Here is a 26455-nt window from a genome sequence, read left to right as displayed (position 1 = left end):
GCTATTGTGAATAGTGCTGTGATGAACATATGAGGGCAGGTGTGTTTTTGATAGAATGATTTGTTTTCTTTTGGATATATACCCAGTAATGGGATTGCCGGGTTGAACAGTAGTTAGGTTTTAAGTTCTTGGAGAAATCTCCAACTTGCTTTCCACATGGTTGACCTAATTTACAATCCCACGTGGTAAGCATTTAAAGAGAAAAGACAATTCTGTTTTTTCTCGTTGGCCTGCCAACACTAGAGATTGAAGCTTAGAATTTAAAACACTAAAGCTAGCAAAGGAAGTGCAGAGCCGTTTGAACATTTTGTTACAGGAAGTTAAGATGCACCACTTCTTAAACAAGGCATAGACATGACAGTTATTTTGTTTAAAAGATGCCTAGAAAAAAAGAGCAGGTGTTCCTACATCCTGACAGTACACGTTATTTTTTGAGCAGCATTTATAACTTGGTCACATACATTCTTTCGTCACACATTAGATATGTCAATATTTCTATTGCAGCAGTTCTAAAGTAAATAAAATACGTAATAGCAAAATGTGTTTTTCTATTCTTATGGAAATTTTTTGATCTTCTTAAAGCTTTTCCATTATTTTAACAGTCACTGAGAAGGGAATTCCATTATTTTTCTTGGTGACACATTCGAAGTTTAGTAACTCACATTGCTGAAACTTAACTCCCTTGTACTGAATTCTGTTGATTTTACGTTGGTTATTTGCCATGGAGAAGCTTGATCATGATACTGTGTCTAAGCCTCTTATGTATTATTTCTGGATGAATAATTTTACTTTTCTCTATTTTTCTTATAACTACTAATTTCCACTCTTTTAGTCATCTTTTGACCCACCTTTGAAGTTTTCCTATATGCTTCTTGTGACTTATCGGAGGATCCTAAAAGAGCATACATTGCTAAAAACCTGAGAAATCTCTAAATTTCATTTTAGGATTTTTTTTCTATCGTGGTATCTGAGACAGCACAACTTATTGTCTTGTGGAAGTCTGTTAGTTTTTGCTTGTGGTAAGTTATCTACTGATATTTCATTCTTCTGACGAGAAAGTAGAATTTGTTGAAGTGGAAGGCTTCCTTTTTTGTGAATTTAAAAAATTCCTATTGATGAGCTTCTTAGCATTTGTAATACAGAAGTTTCCCCCTTATCTGCATTCTCTTTCCACAATTTCACTTCCCCGTGGTCAACCATGGTCTAAAAATATTAAATGCAAAATTCCAGAAATAAGCAATTCATAAGTTTAAAGTGCTCACTATTCTGAGTAGCATGATGAAGTCTTGCTCCGTCTCATCTGGGATGTGAATTCTCTCTCTGTCCAGTTTATCCATGCTGGAGACACTCCCTGGCCATGAGTCACTCCATCCCATGAGTCACTTGTAGCTGAGTAGTTCTATGGACCATTGCAGGACTCAGTGCTTGTGTTCGAGTCACCTTTATTTCACTTAGTAATGGTCCCAAAGTGCAAGAGTAGTGATGCTGGCATGTTTTTATAATTGTTCTATTTTATTATTAGTTATTGTTGTTAATCTGTTACTGTACCTAATTTATAAATTAAACTTTATCATAGGTATGTATGTATAGGAAAAATCATAGTATATAGAGAGTTTGGTACTATCTGTGGTTTCAGGCATTCCCCTGGGGGTGTTGGTACACATCGTCTGCAGATAAGGGGGGGCTACTGCCTACAAGTTGGTTTTTAATGACAGAGAAAGATGTTTTTCATGTTTAAAATGGTTTTGAACAGATCAGGATGATGTTACCTGTAACATTATGCATATGAGTATGTATCTCTTTAAAGCAATTTTTAAATTTTTAATAAATTACTACATGCTTATGGTAAATAATTTACAATATACAGAAGTGAGTAGAGTTTCATTCTCCAAGGTAATCACTGTTAACCATTTTATTATTAATTTTTCTGGACTTTTTTCTATGATGTACAAATGTCTCCAGCAATAAAAAGATGGCTACCCATTCTCCTACTGTCCTAAAAATGACTCGTATTTTTATTTTTTCCACTTTTCACAACCTCCTAAAATTAATCTTATTCCTCCACTAGTCTCAAGTCCATTTTAAGTAATATATATTTTTAAACAACTGCTAGGAATTGAGGAGAAATAAAAGAGGAAGTTCTATTTCTTGGCCTTTTATTACTATAGTATTTGAAACCTGGGGGAAGGGATTATGAAACAAAAGGCTAAATGTAATTTTAAAATATAGTTGGAACATTTTAAGCTATTTGATGTTAACCTGTTAAACTTTCCATTGATAACGTCATTTTGTTTCATCTCTAAAACACATGGCATTTCCATAATCTTTTCTATTCTGGATAATTTAATGAAGGTAAAAAAATATTTTATAAGCATGTTTTGGAATTTTTTTTGTTGTTTTACGTGTTTGTAATACTGATAACTTCAGTTTGTTATCCATTACAATTGACTACGGTCCGTAGTCCCGTAATTACAAGCCTGTAATCCCGGTATGTACAATTTGCATATGTATGCATACATACACACCTTATTTCACTAAAAATATCATCACAAGTTATCTCTGGTAAACTCTTATAGATAAAAAAGTGACGGGGTAGTAGAAAGAATTGGGTTCATTTATAAAATGGTCATTTTTATGTGCCTACCAGATCTTCTGGGTGCCATTAAGTGATACAAAGATGAACTCTTCATGGTTTCTGTCCTCAGAGAATACATATTATAAGGACTGGGCATGTTGGCGAGCACCTGTAATCCCAGCACTTTGGGAGGCCAAGGCAGGAGGACCTCTTTAGATTAGGAGTCCGAGGCTGCGGTGAGTTACAGTGGTGCCATTGCACTCCAGCCTGGGTGACCGAGCGAGACCCTGTCTTTTAAAAAAAAATTCAAATTAAAATCCAATACATACTAGAGAAGATGGCATGAGGTATACCAGGAAACACGTTGTCAGACAGGTGAGATTTTGAGTTCAGCATCTGACCCTTAATAGCTCTGTGCCTTTGGAAAAGTTACCTAACCTCTCACTCCACTAATATATGAAATGGAGGTAACAGAAATCCAGTATTGGCACTGGAGAGATCAGAGGTGTTGCGGAGGACATGCTACTTGAGTTGGAGATTGAAGCCGTATGTGATAGACTGGAAATTCTTAGAGGATAGAAAAAGATTTCTCCGTTAGACAAATGTTCATGTTTTAAAAGCTTTTAGTGTATTCTATTACCTTCAACTTAATGTCAGAAAGATTTTTATATAACACCTACAGATTCATATGGTCAACTATAAGCTTAAAAACAAAGAAAGAAGCTATTTATTATAATTATCCCCACTGTGGCTGGGGACAGTGGCTCACGCCTATAATTGCAGCACTTTTGGAGGCTGAGGCAGGAGGATCCCTTGAGGTCAGGAGTTCAAGACCAGCCTGGGCAACATAGGGAGACCCTTTCTCTACAGTTAATTTAAAACATTAGCTGGGCATGGTGATACATGCCTGTGGTCTCCCAGCTACTTGGGAGGCTGAAGCAGGAGGATCACTAGAGCCTGGGAGGTGGAGGTTACAGTGAGCTGGGATCATGCCACTGCATTCCAGCCTGGGTGACAAAGCAAAACTTTGTCTCAAAATAAATAAATAAATAAATAAATAAATAAAAATAATATTTTCCAACATAAAGTTATAATGTTTTATTTTAAATAGAGATTTGGTACAAAACACATCTGAGAATGAAAGAAGATATAAAATAGGAAATCAGGCCAATATTAGGATGTTTAATTTTAACAAGTTGTTACAAGCTCTAAACCCATTGCTGGACCCTAGGCAAAAAGCAGCTGTGAGTAAATCCTTAATCTACTGATAAAATCTGTGTGAAAACTTATTTGTATAATGATTATTTTTCTTGAAAACTAAGAAACTAACACCTAAAATACTCTCTTATTGTTTAGTGCTGTATATTTTTTCTAGTTCAGTTTGGGCTTTTTTGTCCATGGCTACTGGGGTATAGTTTTTTTCTTGCTTACTGCTTTTTAGAGGCTGTGAAATCTGTTTATTTCCTGTTTAATCCAAGAGTTATTTATCACTGTATTTCTTTTTTTAATCACTGTATTTCTTAATTTCTAAGTAGTTGGGATTATTTTGTCTGTATTTTTATGTAAAGAGTATGTTTGATAAAACTCTACTATTCAAAATGTGTTAAAGTGTCTTTGTGGCCCAACATAAAACATTTTTGGATGTGTTTGGTGATTATATGTAAAAACATGTATTGTGTAGTGAGAAGTTTTAATATATCAAATTGAGTGTACTGATTACATTATTCAAGTCCTTTATGAGCCTCTCAATTTTTCTCTGTTAGATAAGTTAGATTCTTTTTTTTTTTTTTTGTGGGGGGGGACAGAATCTCACTCTGTCGCCCAGGCTGGAGTGCAATGGCGCAATCTTGACTCACTGCAACCTCCGCCTCCCAGGTTGAAGCGATTCTCCTGCCTCAGCCTCCCGAGTAGTTGGGATTACAGGCGCCCACCACCATCCCTGACTAATTCTTTTGTACTTTTGGTAGAGACAAGGTTTCACCATGTTTGCCAGGTGGGTCTCGAACTCCTGACCTCAGGTGATCCACCTGTCTCAGCCTCACAAAATGCTGGGATTACACAGATAATTTAGATTCTTAAGAGATGTGTATTAAAAGCTCCTACTTTAATTATATTTGTATCCAAGTTTTTTTCTAATTGTTTGAAATTTACATATTTTGCTATGTATTATTGGTACATACAGATTTTCTACTTATATTTTCTTCAAAAAATAGCTTTTATCTTAACAATGATTCCATTTATTTTGATATATACTTAAAACTGTTGATTTCAACTCACCTGACATTAATATTGCCATTCATGCTTTCTTTTGGTTGAGTTTACCTTGAATCTCACGTTATCTTTTACCTTTATCTACCTATCTTTATTTGTTTTAAAGTGTTCTTCCTGTAAAAACAATGTATAGTCAGATTTTGATTCAATGTGATAGTTTCTGTCTTAACAGAAGTATGTAGGCTGATCACATTTATTATAACAATTGATATATGTGATTTATTCCTTCTATCTGACATTGTGCTTCATCTTTATTTTACTGTTGGCCTCCCCCAGACTTTCTTATCTTTTTCTGATTTGAAATTCATTCTTCTCCCTGACATCCCACCCCGTGTTGATTTGGAAACTTGACTGAAAAACACTTCTACAATTCCATTCAGTTATCTTCTTTTTTTGTCACTTTTATGGGAAAACCAGTTTTTAGATATTTTTCCTAAGAGTCTATCTGTCCATTGCTTTCCCCTTCATCCCAATAAGATGAGAGCTTTAGAATGTTTTTGTTTTGTATCTAGTTACGTAGCTGCTAGATTTTGCTAAGATAGTTTAAAATTTTGAATTTTAGATTATTTGGTTTTCCCTTGAAGTGTATCTGTTCTAAGTGTCTTTGTATTTGACACTCCCCCATCTCCCACTTGGAGTCATTTCTCTGCTTACTACCATCCTTTTCTCATGGTTCCATCTTCAAGTCTCTGTCTTGATTACTTTCTTAAGTTTTTTGCCCAAACAGGGTAGATAGGTGATATATTCTGATATATTGTCTGAATCTTGGCATAACTGTTAGTACAGTTTTTATTTAACTCCAACAGATGATTGATATTCACTTGCATGTAACATATCATCATGCCTCTTTACCGCCTGAGCCATACTCTCCAGGCTAGCTTTTATCAGTAGTAAGCTGATATTTTAATCTCTGTCTATCTACTGCATGGTCTCTTATTCTGAATTTGGACTGAAGAGAAAAAGGAACATGGTTGCCTTTATTATGCAGCAATAAATAATAAATAGAAAAATTTGCAATGTTTATAATTGCTCAAATTGAAATATCATAGGTATGTATATGAATAAGTGTGAATGATATTCTGAGTACATTAGTATTATATCAAATGTTAAATATTGATTGATTCCACTACTAGACATTGAGCTCCTGGAGGCCAGGGACCGCATTTTAATCATTTCTGTGTCTCTAATGTATTTGCTAGAAGACAAAATATATTTCTCTTCCTACCTTTCCTCTCCCCCAACTCCTCCAATCTAAAATAGAGCCTGTTTTCAGTACAACAGTACAACAAGATTCCGGATGGAAGTCAAGGCATAGAGTTATTTGATTAACCCTGGTAGCAAAAATATTGTTTCAGTACAGATAAAAACTTTACATTCCATCTGTGATTTTCTTAATTTAAAAATATATTGGTACTACAGTCACATAGTTCAAAATCAAAGTGATATAAAATGATATTCATTAAGCCATTTTTCTCCCACCCTTGTCTCCATCACTTTTGTAACTGCTTTTCCCTGCAGAGTTAATTCATTCAACAAATATTTATTGAGTACTTAGGTGCTCAGTGTGTGCCAGACACTGTTCTAAGTGCTAAGGGCACAGTGATGAAGAAAAAAAAAACAGGAAAAATAATTGTTTCCGCATGATGCTTACTTCTGGTAGGAGAGACAAGTTAACAAAACAAATAAGTTACTTCGAGTATTAGGAGATAAGTGCTGCAGAGGGAAAGAAAACAGGTGTGCACCACCGTGCCTGCCTAATTTTTTTTAAAATTTTTTGTAGAGATGAGGTCTTGCTATGCTGCCCAGCCTGGCCTCAAACTCCTGGGATCCAGTGATCCTCCCCGCTTTGCCTCCAAAGTACTGAGATTACAGGCATGAGCCATGTGCCCAGCCAAGATTTTTTTTTTTCTTTTGAGGCAAGGTCTGGCTGTGTTGCCCAGACTGGAGCGTAGCAGCTCACTGCAACCTCCACCTCCTAGGCTCAAGGGATCCTCCCACTTCAGCCTCCTGAGTAGCTAGGACTACTGGTGCCTGTCACCACACTTGGCTTAGTTTTGAATTTTGTTTTGTAGAAACAGGGTTTTGCCACATTACCCAGGCTGGTCTCAAACCCTGGGCTCAAGAGATCCAGCCACCTTGGCCTCCCAACGTGCTGGGATTACAGGCGAGAGCCACCACACTGGGCCAAGATGTTTTTTAATTGGTTAATAAAAAAGAAGGTTTGGTATTGCCTAAAATAACTAAACAAAGTGGTATTTTATACATTGTTTAGTCAAACAGTATTTTCTGTCTTCCTTTCAAACCAATGTGATATTTTAATGTGTTTTTCTCATTATTTGTCTTGTGAAAGAATTCCCTCCTATTTGAAGAAAAGATATAGTTTGAGGAGACAAGTAGTTAATTTTGTCTTTTGTTTTATTCAGTGTTAGTAACATGAATGACTCAGATTCTGAAGGAAGAAAAGGAATGGCAAGTAAGTAATCCTTTTGATGTTCTCAACTTTAAGGATTATCACATAAAAGCAATGGTTTTTGAAAACCAAAAGCGATGACTTATGGTTTTGAGGCTGAGTTGCTTTGTTTTTAACTAGGATTTTCCTTCCTTCCTTCCTTCTTTCCTTCCTTCCCTCCCTCCCTCCCTCCCTCCCTCCCTCCCTCCCTCCTTCCTTCCTTCCTTCCTTCCTTCCTTCCTTCCCTTCCTCCCTCCCTCCTTCCCTTCTTTCTCTCTCTCTCTCTCTTTCTTTCTTGAGACGGAGTCTTGCTCTGTCGCCCAGGCTGGAGTGCAGTGGCGTGATCTTGGCTCACTGCAAGCTCCGCTTCCCGTGTTCACGGCATTCTCCTGCTTCAGCCTCTGGAGTAGCTGTGACTACAGGCACCCGCCACTGCGCCCGGCCTTAACTAGGATTTTCTAGGTGGGTATATTTTAGTTGAGTTAAACTTTCTAATTTTAGCCAATGGCTTTAAGCTTGGAGTATGATCACTCTGCTTTCAGTAAATTTGCATAGTAATGTTAAAATACTATTAACTTAAAAGATGGTGGAGCGAGAAGGAAGGTGGTGTGGCATATGGTGGAAAGAACATGGGTTTTGGAATCTGGCAGAAAATCTCACCTCTGCCAGTTTTTAGCTGTATGATCTGAAAGATATTTAACTCTCTGAATCTTCAAGTGCTTCGCTGTAGTAAAATGGGGATGTTTTGCAAGAATCTTATTTATTTATATATTTTTTTGAGACAGAGTTTCGCTCTTGTCACCCAGCCTGGAGTGCAATGGCGGGATGTTGGCTCACTGCAAACTCTGCCTCCCGGGCTCAATCGATTCTCCTGCCTCAGCTTCCTGAGTAGCTGGAATTACAGGCGCCTGCCACCAAGCCTGTCTAATTTTTGTATTATTATTAGAGATGGGGTTTCACCATGTTGGCTAGGCTGGTCTCAAACTGCTGACCTCAGGTGATCTGCCCGCCTCGGCCTCCCAAATTGCTGGGATTACAGGCATGAGCCACTGCGCCCGGCCTTGCAAGGATCTTATAATGTGAGCAATGTATGTACAAAGCATCTTGTTATAGCCTGGGCCATAATGCTCATACAGTAAATTAGAGCTGTAGAAATCAATCACTGGGCCGTAACACTCATACAGTAAATTAAAGCTGTAAAAATCAATCACTTCTATGTATTGATTTTCTTTTCCTTTTTTTTTGTTTTTTTTTTTGTTTTTTGAGACAGAGTTTCACTGTCTTCCAGGTTGGAGTGCAGTGGTGCAATCACTGCTCACTACAGCCTCGACCTTCCAGGCCCAAGTGATCCTCTCATCTCAGCCTCTTGAGTAGCTGGGACTACAGGCATGTGCCACTTTGCCTGGCTAATTTTTTTGTACTTTTAGTAGAGATGAGGTCTCACTATGTTGCCCAGGCTGGCCTCGAATTCCTAAGCTCAAGCCATTCTTCTACTTCCATCTCCAAAATGTTGGGATTGCGAGTGTGAGCCACTATACCTAGCCTTAATTTTCAGTTTACTGTGTTGACTTCACACTTGGCTTGGAGAAGGGAAAAAACAGGGCTGGGCATGGTGGCTCATGCCTATAATCCCAGCAATTTGGAGCCTGAGGCGGGAGGATTGCTTGAGCACAGGGGTTCAAGACTAGCCTGGGCAACATAGGGGGATGCCTCTCTCTATAAAAAATTTAAAAATTAGTTGGGAGTTGTGTCACATGCCTGTAGTTCCAGCTACTAGGGAGGCTGAGGTGGGAAGATCACTTGGGCCTGGGAAGTCGAGGCTGCAGTGAGCCATGATTGTGCCAGTGCACTCCAGTGTGGGAGACAGAGTGAGACCCTGTCTCCAAACAAAGAAACAAACAAACAAAAACAACAAAAAAGGAAGGTAATTCTTTTTGCAGTTCGGGTTCTAGCAAGATCAAAGAAGTTAAGGCAGAAGGATCTGAGCCTTTGAGTGCTTCTGCCTTAGGACTTGTATAGAGAGCATGTGTGTGTATCGGGGTGGCTGGTTTCTGTCCATGAAAGAAGGATGACACTAACATTCCACATTAGGTTAGGGAATGAAATTGCTTCTTGAACTCGGGACATTATTGTAGACATAAAAGCAAGTTTAGTTCTTACAGTGAAGTGGGTGAGCTCTTTGGCGTTCATTTCCTTGCCAGCCATTTATGCCCGTTTGGGCAATCATACAGAACTTCCAGGCCAGCTCAGAATGTGTGCAGTCCCAGCAGTTGAGAGAAAGAAGTCTAAAATATTTTTAAATGCCATGTGGTGGCAGTCCTTAGTATTTGGATTTACTTGGTTAGGACAGACTGGATGAAACGGCAAAATGAAAGAAATGAAGTGGGTTCATGGCTGCAGCTTTGCTTCTGTGATTTTAGAGAAATAGTAAATGCTAAACTATGTGCTCTCAAAGAAGGGAAGAAATCAATTTCCATGAAGAACAATGGTATAATAAAAGTTTATAATGATAGTTCATTTACTTTTTAAACGTACACTTCCATATATTCTTATATATTTAATTGATCTGTAAATGGAAATATATAAAATATTGATTGCACATGTTTATGTAACAATGTATAGCCAGGATGTGGAGTTAAAGAATTATACAGACAGGAAGAAATAAACATCTAAGCAGGAGACAGCTGAGTAAAGTCTGATCCTCGTTTCCCTCATGGAATCTTTTTATTTCCATGTAGCTCCTTTCTCTGGAGCAACAGCTGTGCGTGGGTCCAGAGTTAGACCAGCTATGCTTGGGTTCTGGTTGACCGAACATTTCCTAGATGACAGTAAGCCTGTCACTTGATGCCCCACTTCTTTCTTTCTCTCTGGTGTGTGATTTTTAACAGCTTTATTGACATATAATTTACATACCATAAAGTTCATTCAAGTATAGAATTTTTTTTTTACTAAACTTAAGAAATTGTGCAATCACAGAAGTCCAATTTTAAAACGTTTTTATCCACTTAACCTGTCCTAACTTTTGTGCCCTCATTAATACTATACAGTGCATATGTGTAATGGGTTGTTGCACAGACTCAATAAGATAGTGGTTGGTTGGCTCGCGCCTGTAATCCCAGCACTTTGGGAGGCCGAGGGGAGTGGATCACCAGGTCAGGAGTTTGAGACAAGCCTGACCAAAGTGGTGAAACCCTGTCTCTACTAAAAATACAAAAATTAGCTGGGCGTGGTGGTGCGCGCCTGTAATCCCAGCTACTCAGGAGGTTGAGGCAGGAGAATCGCTTGAACCCGGGAGGTGGAGGTTGCAGTGAGCTGAGACTGTGCCACTGCACTCCAGCCTGGGCAACAGAGCGAGACTCCATCTCAAAAAAATAAAAAAATAAAAAAAGATAGTGGTTGGCACATAGTAAGTACTCCATAAATACCAGCTATTGTATTTTTATGGAGTGCATTAAATATCCTTGTCATATTGCAAACACTGGGACGGATATGTTTTTTAGAAACCAGAAGATTAAAAGATATATATATATATATTTATATACATACAACATACATATATATAGCATATTTATATTTATTTACATAAAACTATATATATATGCTTTACATAGTTCCAAAACATGTTTTAAAAACTCAGGAGTAGATTGGGGAAGATTTGCTATTAAAAATTTTTAGAAATGCTCTAGTTGCAAGCAATGGGAACATCAAAGATGAGAGTTTTACAGGTCTTAGAAATATTTTTTAAATGCTCAATATTTATTATTCTTACACGTCCAAATAACTCTAAGGAAGATCATAAACCACCAGTAGGCATTGGTCATTTCTTTTTCATGCTACACAGTGCCCATGCCAGAATAGTTAAAACTACGTTTAAGAAATGCATCATGGCCGGGCACGGTGGCTCATGCCTGTAATCCCAGCAGTTTGGGAGGCTGAGGCAGGCGGATCAGCTGAGGTCAGGAGTTTGAGACCAGCCTGGTCAACATGGTGAAACCCCGTCTCTACTAAAAATAAAAAAATTAGCTGGGCTTGGTGGCAGGCGTCTGTAATCCCGGCTACTTGGGAGGCTGAGGCAGGAGAATTGCTTGAACCCGGGAGGTGAAGGTTTCAGTGAGCTGAGATCACGTCATTGCACCCAGCCTGGGCCACAAGAGTGAAACTTCATCTCAAAAAAAAAAAAAAAAAAGAAGAAGAAGTAATGCATTTGATTTACTATGATACTCGGGACAGGCATTGTTGATTTTATATTTCAAGAAGATGATGTTTTGTATGGTGTTTAGCTCTGTAACTATAAAGATTGATAGGGAAGTAGTCATTTCTATCGTTTCCTTTTCTTTTTCTTTTTCTTTTTTTTTTTTTTTTGAGATGGAACCTCGCCGTGTTTCCCAGGTTAGAGTGCAATGGTGGGATCTTGGCTCACTGCAACCTCCACCCGGTGGGTTCAAATGATTCTCCTGCCTCAGCCTCCCAAGTAGCTGGGATTACAGGCACCCATCACCACACCCAGCTATTTTTTGTATTTTTAGTAGAGACGGGGTTTCTCCATGTTGGCCAGGCTGGTCTGGAACCCCCGATCTCGTGATCTGCCCGCCTTGGCCTCCCAAAGTGCTGGGATTACAGGCGTGAGCCACTGTGCCCGGCCTACATTTCTATAGTTTCTTTGGAAAGAATAAGATCATCAGGCTCCTATGAGAAAACAGCTGATGTCCCAAAATGAAATATTTCCATGTATTTAAGTATGTTACCCTAGGTAGCTCTAGCATTGTGTGATTGGGTTCATATTGCAAAGGAGATTTTTTTAAGCCCTGAAATATCTGTATGTGCAATAAAATTAGGTTGGCTGTAATTCTTTTCCCAGCACTAAATTGAGTTATTTAGCAAACACATACCAAGTCCCTATTATGTGTATCTTTGCATAGTCAAATTGTTAAAGCTAAAGCCACAAAGATGAATTTGATTCCCACCATTAAAAAGCCTGTGATCAGGCCAGGTGCAGTGGCTCATGCCTGTAATCCCAGCACTTTGGGAGGTCAAGGCGGGAGGACACCTGAGGTCAGGAGTTGGAGACCAGCCTTACCAACATGGCAAAACCCCGCATCTACTGAAAATACAAAAATTAGCTGAGCATGGTAGCGCGCAACTGTAGTCCCAGCTACTTAGGAGGCTGAGGCAGAAGAATCACTTGAACCCGGAAGGCGGAGGTTGCAGTGAGCCAAGATTACGCCACTGCACTCCAGCCTGGGCAAGAGAGAGAGACTCAGTCTCAAAAAAAAAAAAAAAAAAAAAAGCCTATGATCAACTGGGCAAGGTGGCTCATGCCTGTAATTTCAGCACTTTGGGAGGCCGAGGCAGGTGGGTCACATGAGGCCAGGAGTTTGAGACCAGCCTGGCCAACATGCCGAAATTCCATCTCTACTAAAAATACAAAAAAAATTAGCTGGTCATGGTGGCACACACCTGTAATCCCAGCTACTAGGGAGGCTGAGGCACGAGAATCACTTGAACCCAGGCGGTGGAGGTTGCACTGAGCCGAGGTCATGCCATTGCAATTCAGTCTGACTGAGGGAGTGAGACTCTGTCTTAAAAAAAATTTTTTTTTTAATTAATAAAGCCTATGACCTAGTGCATCAGTGATTAACATATTATGTGGAACTTTGGTTGAACTTTTGTTTGGACATAATCTTCCTTAAACACTGCTTAAAATTTTATTGCCAAAAGACATACAAACAGAAAATTTCGAACTGGATAAAAATGTACAGAATTAGATGATGCCTCAAAGAATCTTATATACAGACCTAGAATGTGCTGATTTCCAAGTAGTTTATATTTTTACAATTTGATTCAAAGTACTTAGACTTACACCTGCAATTCCTAATGTATTTCAACAGTATTTTATTGCCAAGTTTTTATATAGTGTTTGTCAAATTTGCCACAATTTTTAACTGGATGACTCTGTTCTCCTTCTCTGCCTAAGTTGAGTCCATCCACAGTTTCCTTTGCATGTCTGTCACCCATTTGTATGAAGACTCTATATTTTTGTGTGTGTATACATTTTTATTTTAAAGGTGTTTTATATGAATTTTTTTTTTTTTTTTTGAGACAGAGTCATGCACTGTTGCCCAGGCTGGAGTGCAGTGGCGCGATCTTGGCTCACTGCAACCTCTGCCTCCTGGGCTCAAGCAATTCTCCTGTCTCCTCCTGAAGAGCTGGGATTACAGACGCGTGCCACCATGCCCAGCTAATTTTTGTATTTTTAGTAGAGACAGGGTTTCTCCATGTTGGCCAGGCTGTTCTTGAACTCTCGACCTCAGGTTATCCGCCTGCCTCGGCCTCCCAAAGTGCTGGGATTACAGGCATGAGCCACTGCCCCTGGCCTGTATGAATTTTTTTAACTTGAAATATGCAAACATAGAAAGAATTTTAAAAGATCCCTCTTATTCCCATCACCCAAACACAATGACTATTCACTTTTTGATTCACTTTTGAGTAGACTTAAACCTCTATTTTCTGTGTCTATTGATTAGGGGAAAATGTAGTAGGATAATAATTATACTATGGTATACTTTTAGATTCTTCTTCTTTTCTTTTCTTCTTCCTTCCTTCCTTCCTTCCTTCCTTCCTTTCTCTCTCTCTCTCTCTCTTTCTTTCTTTCTTTTTTTTTTTTCAGAGACTCTCCGTTTCCCGGGCTGGAATGCAGTGGCATGATCATGGCTCACTGCAGCCTTGACCTCCTGGTCTCAAGCAATCCTTCGACCTTAGCCTCCCAAGTAGCTGGGACTATAGACAGGCATCACCATGCCCAGCTACTTAAAAAAATTTTTTTTGCAGAGATGGGGTCGCACTATGTTGCCCAGTCTGGTCTTGAACTCCTGGGCTCAAGCAGTCCTCCTGCCTTGGTTTCCCAAAGTGCTGAGATTACAGGCATGAGCCACCAGGCCTGGCCAGATTATTTTTTCACTAAAAATAAGCCAGGTGCTGTGGCTCACTTGAGGTCAGGAGTTTGAGACCAGCCTGGCCAACATGGTGAAACCCCATCTCTGTGAAAAATACAAAAATTAGCCCGGCGTGGTGGTGCACATCTGTAATCCTAGCTACTCAGGAGGCTAAGGGACCAGAATCGCTTGAACCTGGGAGGAGGAGGTTGTAGTCAGCCAAGATTGTGCCACTGCACTCCAGCCTGAGTCACAGAGTGAGACGCCATGTCAAAAAAGAAAAAAAAAAAGCATTTTTTGTTGCTACTTCATTCTTTTTTTTTTTTTTTTTTTTGAGACAGAGTCTCGCTCTGTTGCCCAGGCTGGAGTGCAATGGCGCAATCTCAGCTCACCGCAACCTCCGCCTCTCGGGTTCAAGTGATTCTCCTGCCTCAGCTTCCCGAGTAGCTGGGTTTACAGGGTCCTGCCACCACCCCCGGCTAATTTTTGTATTTTTGTTAGCGACAGGGTTTCACCATGCTGTCCAGGCTGGTCTCGAACTCCCGACCTCAGGAGATCCGCCCGCCTCGGCCTTCCAAAGTGCTGGGATTACAGGCCTGAGCCACCGTGCCCCCAGCCTCTTCATTCTTTATAATGTAACATTTTTAATGGCTGTATAATATTTATTTGAAAGTATACGTTTTACTTATTAAGTATCCAGTTGTTTCTAGTTTTACCTTAATTTAAATAATGCTTTTTAATGTTTACATTTGTTTCCTTAGACTATGTTCCAGGAGAAGTAGAATTACTGCATCACAGGGCACTTCATTTTTAGATTATGTATCATGGCGGCAGACCTTCAATACCAAGGTGAGATGGAATATGCAGTCCATTCAAGTAATGGGAACTTCAGATGAGAGTCACGTAACTGGGGTCCGCAGTCCTCTCAGAATTTCTGTTGTACCATTGAGGACAGCATCTCCCCTCCCTGACCAGTTGATAAATCGTCTTGCGAAAGGCTCATCTCAAATGAAGATGTAGTTCCTGGAATTTTTAAAAATATGTCGTTTTTATAAGATTTTTAATAGGAAAAAATATATGGTTATTGTCAAAAATACAAATTTATAAAGGTTTTTAATTGCACGAGACCTTTCCTGTTTGCTCTCAGGCAGCATCAGCATTAAGCAGTTCTACTGCGTCAGACCTTAATTCTGTGCCTTAAAAGCAGCAACTGTTTTGTTTTGTTTCCTCCTCTCCACTTAGGCTGCAGGGCCCAATTCAGATGAATTAACTACATTGGCTTTATAAAATGCTTACTGAACTGAAAACGATGAAAGAAAAAACAAATTAGTGATGAAAGAAAAGAAAAATAAAACATAACATTCATGAAAATGCTCACAAAAGGTTTTTTCTGCGCCAAAAGTTAATAAATGCTGTACATTGTTTATAAATAATTAAAATGGACTGATAGTGATAACGTGTTCTCTTTTGACCCTTCCAGCAAACTTCTTAAAGGTTTTCAAATACAGTGGTGATTTCATATGGCCTGTGTTGACTTCATTTATAGTTGTTTGTAATTTATTAATTTGCTGTTTCCAGGTGTGCTCTCTCCCACCTCTTGTTTAAGCTGTTAACCCTAGGTATGTGCTGAGGAACTGGATGGCAGAATCTGCAGTGCAGAAAGCAGAAAGGAATGATTTCTCAGAGCTAAGATGGTTGACTTCTCTCAGTTCATTTTTATTAATTAAAAATCTATTATATTTTGAAGACACTTGTTTGCACACATGCTAAATTATACCATTGCCAACACCAGCTTCCTAGATTTCTCCCTGCTTGGTCTCTCTTTGGTTTATCAGTTGAATTATTTTCTCATATTTTCTATTTATGCTTTATAAACATTTTTAAATATTTATTTTAAAACACACACATATACATTATTTAACCCTTCAAGGGTCTGATTCTGCTGTTTATTGTTTGTGTTTTGGAATTGTGGATTTTAGTCTCTGTTTGAAATCTAGTGAAATGGAATTTGAGGGTATATGTCTCCAGAGGGCAGTAGCATTTGCTCCTTTCAGGCATGGATCCATGGTACTACCAACCTGGGTCCACTTTAATCCTGACAGCAATGAAGACGAATAAACTAGAGCTGCATGTATTAGCATCAATGACTCTCAAAATTAAAATAAAAATTTTTAGACATGGGGTCTCACTCTGTCACCCAGAGTGGAGGGCAGTGGCATAATCATAGCTCACTGCAGCCTCCACCTCCCAGGCTCAAGCGATCCTCCCCCATCAGCCTCTCAGAGACTACAGGCGAGCACCATCATACCTGGCTAATGTTTTTATTTATTGCAGAGACAGGGTCTCACTATGTTGCCCAGGTTGGTCTAGAACTCTCAGGCTCAAGGGATCCTCCTGCCTTGGCCTCCCAAAGTGCTGGGATTACAGGCGAAGCTACTGTGCCCAGCCAAATCTCACTTATAATGTTAAGCAAAACAAGCAAATGGCAAAGGAATTCACACAATGTGTTACTACTTGAATATAGTATAAAAATAAGCAGAATCCTATCAATATCATACAATATGGCTTCAACCGTATTGAAAGTATTTTATTGCTGAAGTTGAATGGAGGATACACAGGTGTCCATAATGTTATTCTGTATATGTTTTCTGCCTCAAATATTTCATCATTAGCTGTTTAAAAATGCATTGCATGTTATGTATTTTTTACAACAGGAATGGCTCTGGCTCTCTTGCTGCCACTCTCCTGTCCCATGCCCGGAGGGTATGTTATTGATAGTCATGACCCTCTTTCTGTCTCAAACCGGTCATAGCCTCAGAACCATTCTCATCACAGCATGCCCTGACATCATCAGCCACTGATCAGAGTTGGCATGAGAGAGAAACCATTTTGCTCTTTCTAATTTGGAGCTTGTATTAGCTTTTTATCTCAGTAGTTTAATTAGCCTGACAATTCTAGGTTTTCATTTCAGAAAATATAATATTTTTAAATAGAATCTTTTTATGATATGAAGGAGAAACAAAGAGAAGGGAGATCCCTCAACATTTATCATTAGATAAATTTGTCTCCACAGGGGAAACTACACAGTGTTCAGTAAGCTGTTTTGTTGGCCTGTGTCTCCTTTCTTCCATATCTTTTATTCCCCCCCTTCTTTCCATCCCTTCTTCAAAATTATATATGAGTAATGAGGCAGCGCCCCTGGGGCAGGGTGGGAGGAGGTGTTTTCTTAGGGTCAAGTAAACATTCAGATTCAAATGACTATCACAGGCCACACACCTGGCCCCAGCCAGCTGAGAGAGACAGAGCACAGGAACAAAGCTTCCCAACAGGGCAGCACCAGGTTCTCTGTGTGCAGGGGAACTTGGAGCAGTCCACACCAGCAGTAAGGCACGGCAGCTTCACTCAGGTGCAAGGATCTGAGAGTCCCACTGTGACCGTGCAGGGCAGCCCTGTCTTAGAAGCTTCAGGCTCTGCAGAAAGCAGTGTCTCTTGTAAGAACTCCATAGGCATAATTTCCAGATCCTCACAAGAGACCTGCCTCATGGTAGGAGTCACCATGCTTAGGAAGGCCCAACGCATCCTATCAGGTATTTGCAGTTGTTCCAGTCCAGAAGTTACTTGTCCTTTGTAGGCAATGCTGTATGGTGATAGAGTTGACCTACCACCTTATCAGGATACCAGGGAAACAGAACCAGAAAGGTAACTAAATGTCAACTTCTCACGCAGGAGAAGAACAACATTTTGTCAAACCTTTCTACATGCAATCCTTTACACATGGAACTGGTATTTATCTTCTTTCCTCAAACATTTCTTGAGAATCCATTCAATGCAAGTTGCTGATTAATTAGAGGGGCTCTTAAACTAGTAGGTACGTGAGACCAATAGGTATACAGCCAACTTTAAAAAAAAAGAAGTGTATAGAAAGTACCCAGGGAGAAGTGCTAAGATTGGCTCCAAAGCCCTGTATTTATGATGATGCAATCTTCATATTTAAAATACTAGTGACACAATAATATGTTCTACTTGAACTCCCACCTTTAATTTCTTAGTATAGATAATCACCCACCTTTTCTATGATAGCTAAGCATTTCCCTCGTAATACCCAAGAAATAGCAAAAGCACTGAAAATATACATTTTGATATCAGATTGATTGTGGAAAGAGGTGTGTTCTTCAGTGCCTCAGTTTATTACCATGGGGCCAAATTCCCAGTAAGAAGCAGCATGAGCTGGAATTCATGGCCTTCATTTGGAAAGACTAAATCATTGACATCCTTTTATTTCTGTAAATATTTTAGAAAACTACAATTGCCTAAATGCTGTACAGGGATATTAAGATTAAAATATACATTTTCATTCACTTAGTTTAGTACAAAAAGTTAGAAAGTACTCTTAAGGAACTTTCTGTGGAATAATAGAAACTCCAAGTAACAACTAGAGTTGAGGTTTTCCATAAAGCATAAAATGTATAAACTTTTTTTGTTGTTGATGTTGTTGTTGTTTTCTTTGAGAAGGAGTCTAGCTCCGTCACCCAGGCTGGAGTGCAGTGGCACAATCCCGGCTCACTGAAACCACTGCCTCCCAGGTTCAAGCGTTTCTCCTGCTTCAGCTTCCCGAGTAGCTGGGAGTACAGATGTGTGCCACAACGTCTGGCAAATTTGTGTAATTTTTGTTGAGACAGGGTTTCACCATGTTGGCCAGGCTGGTCTCCAACTCCTGACCTCCAGTGATCTGCCTGCCTCGGCCTCCCAAAGTATAAACATTTTTAAACATTTTAAATTGACCTTGCCATTTAGAAATGGAGAAATTCATCAGGGTCCTGAGTAATTCTAATCTACATTTACCTGCTCGCATTGTTTACTAGGTGCATCTTCTCCAGCAAGTTCTTCAGCATCCTTTCCAGAAGCATTCGGCAGCCGAGAAAGCAGGCTACACCTTACCTACTCCTTCCTGGGCTAAAGATCTCAGACTTAGTTGCTTATCTTAATTTGGGGAAAATAAATTAAGGAGTTCTTCTATCATTGAGCACAACATAATATAATCTATTTAATAAATTCTGATCATCCACATTTTGATGGCAATCCCACATTTGAAAATAATGATTATATATGCAAATATTCTTAGCCAGTTAAATTGGAACTTATTCTTTGAAACATCATGATCATTTTTGTTCTAATCAGTAACTTTAGTGGAACAATAAGGTGTTTTTGATAAACCACATGAGTTATTTTCATTGATTATCTTATGACAGTTGTTATCAAAATGGATTATTACATATTTATCTAGTATTTGCTGTAAACTCAGCAGTTTGGAATACATCAGTAAGTATTTAGTTTTATTATGCTACTAGAGTTTTTTTCCGTATTATAGAATTTTCAAACATTTACTAAGGTAGATAAAATTTTAATAGTTTAATGAACCTGGTTTACCATTTAATCAGCTTATTAGTAATCAATACATGGCCAATTTCACTTCATTTACACCTCCACACACTTCCCTCATATTCCTTGTTATTGCCTTAATTGAGATATAATTTACATGTCCTCAATTATGTTTTGGAAAATGGAGACATTGTTTCCTCTACAAATATTTCTGTATGCCTCTCTAAATGTTAATGACTTAAAACACAAACAGACCCTGACACCATATGTCCTTAGGACAAATTAGCAATAACTTCCTAATGTATAAAATTAAATATCCAGTCAGTTTTCAAGGTTTCCCTATTGTCTTGTAAATTATTATCATCTTCTTTATTTTATAGTTATTTTAATTGGGATCCAAATAAGGACTATACATTAAAATTAGATGAAAATATGTCTTGTTTCCTTTGATATCTTTGAGTATATCACCTACATGTGTCACCTACATCTTTTCTCACTTGCACTCTTTTGGTTTATTTTGTTTTGATTGAAGAAACCAGATTATTTATCCTGTAGTATTTTGACACTCTGCATTTTTCGGATTGCATTTCTTGGTATTTATTAAACCTGTGATATAATTTGAATGTACGCTCCAAATCTCATTGATATGGTTTGGCTCTATGTCCCCACCCAAATCTCATCTTGAATTTCGACCCCCATGTGTGGATGGAGGGACTTGGTGGGAGGTGATTGGATCATGGGGGCCATTCCCCCATGCTGTTCTTGTGATAGAGAGTTCTCACAAGATCTGGTTGTTTGATAAGGGTCTGGCATTTCCCCTTTGCTCTCTGTCTCTCCACCTGCCATGTAAGATGTGCCTTGCTTCTCCTTCACCCTCTGTTATGATTCTAAGTTTCCTGAGGCCTCTCCAGCCATGCATAACTGTGAGTCAATTAAACCTTCCTTTCTAAATTACCCAGTCTCAGGTAGTTTCTTTACAGCAATGTGAAATTGGACTAACGTACTCATGTTGAGATGTAATCCCCAATGTTGGAGGTGGGGCCTGGTGGGAGGTGTTTGGGTCATGGGGACAGATTCATCATAACTTGATGCTGTCCTCCTGATAGAGTGGGTTCTTAGGAGATCTGTTGTTTGAAAGTGTGTGGCACCTCCCCTCACTTGCTCTCTTGCTCCCACCCTCTCCATGTGAGAAGCCTGCTCCTGCTATGCCTTCTGCCATGTCTGGAAGCCTCCTGAGGCCTCCTCAAAAGCTGAGCAGATGCCAGCACCACGTTCCCTGTAAAGCCTGCAGAACTCAGCCAATTAAACCTCTTTTCTTTATGAGTTACCCAGCCTCCCATATTTTTTTATAGGAACAGAAAAACAGCCTAGCACAACACGTTTCTCTGCCCTCTGTATTTCTGTAAATATAGAGCTTCAGTCCGTTTCAGAAAGGATTTATTTGGCAAAAATACTTGAAATACAGAGCAAACATCTGCCTTGGTGAATTGCCACTATTTCTTCTATAACTACATTTATGTTCTATTTGAATTTCACTGTTATCACTTTTTTTTCTGCTGCAGTTTTAGCCCTGTTGATTAATTTCCACTTTTGATTATTCCTTTTTGTAAAATGTCACGTGGGCTTCTCGCTGGGAGACAAGGAGGCAAGACAATGACATGCTTTGCTCTCTGTATGAACTCAGTAACAAATATGCAGTGACTGGCAACAACATACTTTGAAAGAAGTGATGGGTCACTGATCATGATTCATCTGTTATTTAGGCTGTGATTTGTGGACTGAAGAACTAACAAGAAGTTTATACTTTATATAATTACAGGTAAAATACCATGATAACTGAAATTAGAACCATGTTGGGGAACTCATGTCATTTAATTCAATCATGCTTATTGGAACTAGGTAGAGGGGCGATGGCCTGTACCTCTTACCTTCCTGATGTTTTCTTTTTTATCTGCAATAAACATTTACATCGTTCCTTGTATAGACTTTGAAATTGTCTATCAATTCTAGACATGTAGTCTAGAATCACTTTTTATACTACATTTTATAATTGAGCATCACTGGTATATAGTATATAGGACAGTTTTTGGTTTCTATAATTAAAGGTTGACTTTATTAAAGTATTAAGTAGATACACCATCTGAGAATTTAAAAGTCTGTCTTTTTCATTCAAATAGTTGTTCATCCTATATTTTTTGTTGTTGTATGTATTGGCTAGAGACTTCAGGATAATGTCAAATAATATTAATGATAATATTGACTTTAATGGTGTATTAGTCATGTCTCTTATTTTCTGAATTCGATGCTTTGACATCCAGGGCTTTGTTGTCCGTGGAGGGACTGCCCCTCTCAGGATAAGCTAATTCCTGGACGTAAGCAACTTGCCTGCATGTATGTCTTCATATATAAACCAACCAATCCAGAGCTCATATCCCATTCTTTATCCTTTCTTTATCACCCTCTATTCTTCTTTATCTATCTTTATCCTTCTTTATCACTCTCATGTCCCAGGCCACTATCCGCCTGCCCTAATTGCCTCAGGGCCAGGTAGCAGACAACTAGGGACAGCCTCTCCTCCCCAAGATACCATGAAATTATTCAAACTAGCCAATCCTAAGACTGGTTGCCATGCCTTGCTTGTTCCTTCCTGTGGAAAGTACAGTAAAGAGTCTTGCTCGTGCTTTCCCCCGTCCCCTCTACCTCCTGACTGACCTTGATGTTTCCCTGTTTTGCCTCTTGTGGTGTGAGGTGCCTACAGCTCCTAGGGAACCCTGAGTAGCAAAATAAAGTACTTCCCTCATGACACTCATTTCTGTGTTCATGTGTCTTATCATACTGATTAAAACAAATCCTGGGTACCATAAAAATAAATGACATCTCTATTCATGCTTTGTTATTAAATATGCCTTTTGCTGTAGGTTTCTAATAACTTTTATCAATATAGAAACATCTTCCTCAATTGCTAGTTTCTTATGAAGTTTTAAATTTTTTTTCACAAGGAGTGGTGTTGAATTTTATCAAGAGCCTTTTTGATGTTTATTGAAATAGTTGTTTTTTCTCCTATGAATTTTTCTAATAGAAACTATACTGATTGAACAATAGGTTAAAATTAAAGTTTCATCAGACTCTCGAGATATAATAGCTGTGAAAGTCTAAATCACCATATGTAGGTTTTCATAGCAAATATCTGAGAACCTGCTCCACAAGTATTAATTCTCCTCACCTGCTTTAACAATATGAAAGGATGTGGAGTGGAGAACACTGCAGGGAGCTGTCGTCTTGCACTTTCCCCTACCTTACCTTTGATAGTCTTATGTATGGGGAGGAAAATAATGCACACCCTTAACCCTGGGTCTAGAGGAGGACTCTTCAGGAGGCCACCAGGATAACTGACCAAAAAACTCCTGGAGCTAGTAAGCAGTTATAGCAAGGATGCAGTATACAGGATTAGTATAGAAAAATCCATTGCAGTTGCTCTCCTGCACACAAACAATGAGCAATTGGAATTTGAAATTAAAAATACAATGCCATTTATGTAAACATTCCCACCACCAATGAAATAATTAGGTATAAATCTAACAAAATATATAAAAGATCTATGAGGAAAACTACAAAATTTTGATTAAAGAAATCAAAGAAGGACCAAATAAATAGAGAGATATTCCATGTCCATGGATAGGGAGGCCTAGCATTAACAAAATGTCAGTTCTTCCCAACTTGCTGTCTAGATTCAATGCAATCCCCATCAAAATCCCAGAAATATATCACTTGGATATTGACAAATTGATTCCAAAGTTTCTATGGAGAGGCTAAAACAAAAACAAAAACCAAAAAAAAAAAACAAAAACAAAAACAAAAAAAACAAGAACAGACAACACAGTATTAGAAAAGAAGAAAATCAGGGGGGTAACACTACCCAATTTCAAGATTTGCAAGAAGGCTACAGCAATGAAGACAGTGTGGTAGTGGCAAAAGAATAAATGAATAGACCAATGGAACAGAATAGAAAATCCCAAAATAGACCTATACAAATACTTGACAAAGGGGCAAAGGCAATACAATGAGGAAAAGATAGTCTTTTCAACAGATGGCACTGGAACAACTTAATATCCGTAAGCAAAATCAAAAATCTAGACACAGATCTTACATCTTCCCCCAAATTTAGCTGAAAATGGATCATAGACCTAAATGTAACACACAAAATTATAAAATTTCTAGAATATAGGAGAAAAGTTAGATAACCTTGGGCATGGCAATGACTTTTTAAATACAACACCGCCAATGGCATGATCCATGAAAAAAGTAATTGATAAGCTGGACCTCATTCAAATTAAAAACTTCTGTGTAATGCACAGTCAAGAGAATTAGAAGACAAGCCACAGACTGGGGAAAAACATCTGTGAAAGACATATCTGATAAAGTACTGTTATCAAAATATACGAAGAACTCTTAAAGCAACAATAAGAAAAGGAATAACCCAGTTAAAAAATTGACAAAAGATCTGAACACACACCTCACCAAAGAAGATGTACAGATGGCTAATAAGCATATGTAAAAATTGCTCAACATCATATGTCATTAGGAAATAGCAAATTAAAACTGATACCACTACCTACCTATTCAAATGCTTAAATACAAAACACTGACAATACCAATGACAAGGATGGGGAGCAATAAGAATTCTCATTTTTTCTTGGAGGGAAAGCAAAATGAAATAGCCACTTTTTAGAAGACAGGTTGTCAGTTTCTTACACAGCTAAACACACTTTTTCCATATGATCCTGCAATTGCACTCCTATTTACCTAAGTGAGTTGAAAACTGATATTCACAGAAGTGTCTGCACACAAGTTTCCAGCAGCTTTATCCATAATTGCTAAAATTTGGTTGCAACTAAGATGTCCTGCAATAGGGGAATGAATAAATGAACTATGGTCCATCCAGACAATGGAATATTATTCAGTGATAAGAAGAAATGAAGCCAAGATCACGCCACTGCATTCCAACCTGGATGATAAGAGTGAGACCCCATCTCAAAAAAAAAAAAAAAAGTTAAATAAAGAAGAAATGAATTATCAAGCCACGAAAAGATAATGGAGTGCTGTGGTTTGACTATGGATTGGCCCTTCCAAAACTCATGTTTAGGCTTGGTCCCCAAGGTGGCAGTGGTGGGAGGTGCTTTAAGAGTCATTAAGATGGATTAATTTCTTTCAGGTGCTACGGGGTTAGTTCTCATGGGAATGCATTAGTTCCCACGAGATTGGGTTGTTATAAGCAAGGTTGCCTCTCCTGGTTTGTCCCCCTTTTGCATGCAGCCACTTCTCCTTCCGCTTATCTGCCATGATATGATGCAGTCAGTGGGCCTTCCCCAGACACTGGCACCATGCTCTTTGGACTTCCCAGGCTCCAGAAGCATGATCCAAAACATCTCTTTTTAAAATAAACTACCCAAGTATTCTGCTATAGGAACAGAAAATGAGACATGGAGGAACCATAAATGCATATTATTAAGGAAAAGAAATCAATTAGAAATGGCTACATACGGTGATTCTAACTATATATTTTGGAAATGGTGCAATTACAGTGACAGTAAAGAAGACCAGTGGTTTCCAGGGTTTAAACGGGAGGGAGAGATTAATAGGCAGAACACAGGATTTTTAGGACAGTGAAACTAATCTATATGATTCTATAATGGTGGGTACATGTCATTGTACATTTCTGAAAACCCATAGATTGTGCAACATCAAGAGTAAACCTGCAGTAAACTGTGGACTTTGGGTACTAATGATGTGTCAATGTAGGTTCCTCAATTGTTTCAGTACGATTTTGGTAGCATTTTGGTAGTGGAGGAGGCTGTGCATGTATGGGGACAGGGGACAAATGGGAACTCCCAATACTTTTTGCTCAATTTTGCTGTGAATCTAATATTGCTCTAAATCATGAAGTCTATTTCAAAAAACAGAAACCAAAAATGGATGGCTTTAACATAGATTAGATTGTGCTGAAGAAAAGAATTAGTGAATAGGAGTTAATGTCTGATTAATATAACCGGAATTGGTAAAGAAATGGAAAATATACACAATTAAGAGATACGGAGGCTAGTGCTAGAAGATCTAACATATATTTCATTAGAGTTTTAGAAGAAGCGAATAAGGAGAGGCAATGTTTGAAAACAATATAAATTACATTTTTCTGGAATAGTGAAAGACAGATATTCCAGATTCAGAAACCTCAGTAAAATATCAGGCAACTTAAGTAAAAAGAAACCCACAGTTATACCCACTGTGTGCACCAAAGACGAAGAAAAGGTCTTAAAATCATGCAGAGGGGAAACAAAGAGATGACCTAATAGAAATAATAATTTGACAGCTGACTTCTCAACAGCAACAGTGAAAGGGAGAAGACAGTGGGGACAATTTCCTCAAAAAGCTGAGAGTTTTTACTGTCAGTTGAAATTTTACATCCATTGAAACTATCTTTGAAGAATGAGGTAAAATAAAGATACTCTAGGAAAACAAAGATATGACCTAATAGAAATAATAATTTGACAGCTGACTTCTCAACAGCAACAGTGAAAGGGAGAAGACAGTGGGGACAATTTCCTCAAAAAGCTGAGAGTTTTTACTGTCAGTTGAAATTTTACATCCGTTGAAACTATCTTTGAAGAATGAGGTAAAATAAAGATACTCTAGGAAAAAAAAGAAGTCAGCTATAACTCAACTACTAGGCAATTGTGTGTGTGTGTGTGTGTGTGTGTGTGTTTGAAACCAAAGTATTCCAAAGTCCATGTATTTCCTAGGTTAAAGTTGTTTAACTTGGGACTTTATTGAATATGGATATTATCATTATAA

General features: G+C 38.5%; 1 long non-coding RNA gene across 2 annotated transcripts; it reads left to right on the top strand.

Moving 5' to 3' along the window:
- Window positions 1-6382: 6382 nt before the first annotated feature.
- Window positions 6383-25540, top strand: LOC117974529 (uncharacterized). 2 transcript variants are annotated; one of them, XR_004664557.2, is made up of 4 exons: window positions 6383-7319; window positions 7596-7757; window positions 14989-15076; window positions 19090-25540. It is a non-coding gene; the product is annotated as an uncharacterized LOC117974529 (long non-coding RNA). The 2 variants fall into 2 exon arrangements; XR_010113166.1 differs by lacking the exon at window positions 19090-25540 and having other exon boundaries at window positions 14989-16164.
- The last annotated feature ends 915 nt before the right edge of the window (window positions 25541-26455 follow it).

Source organism: Pan paniscus, chromosome 8 (assembly GCF_029289425.2).
Source record: "Pan paniscus chromosome 8, NHGRI_mPanPan1-v2.0_pri, whole genome shotgun sequence".
Classification (NCBI taxonomy): Eukaryota; Metazoa; Chordata; class Mammalia; order Primates; family Hominidae; genus Pan; species Pan paniscus.
This window is presented reverse-complemented; position numbering and strand designations above follow the sequence as displayed.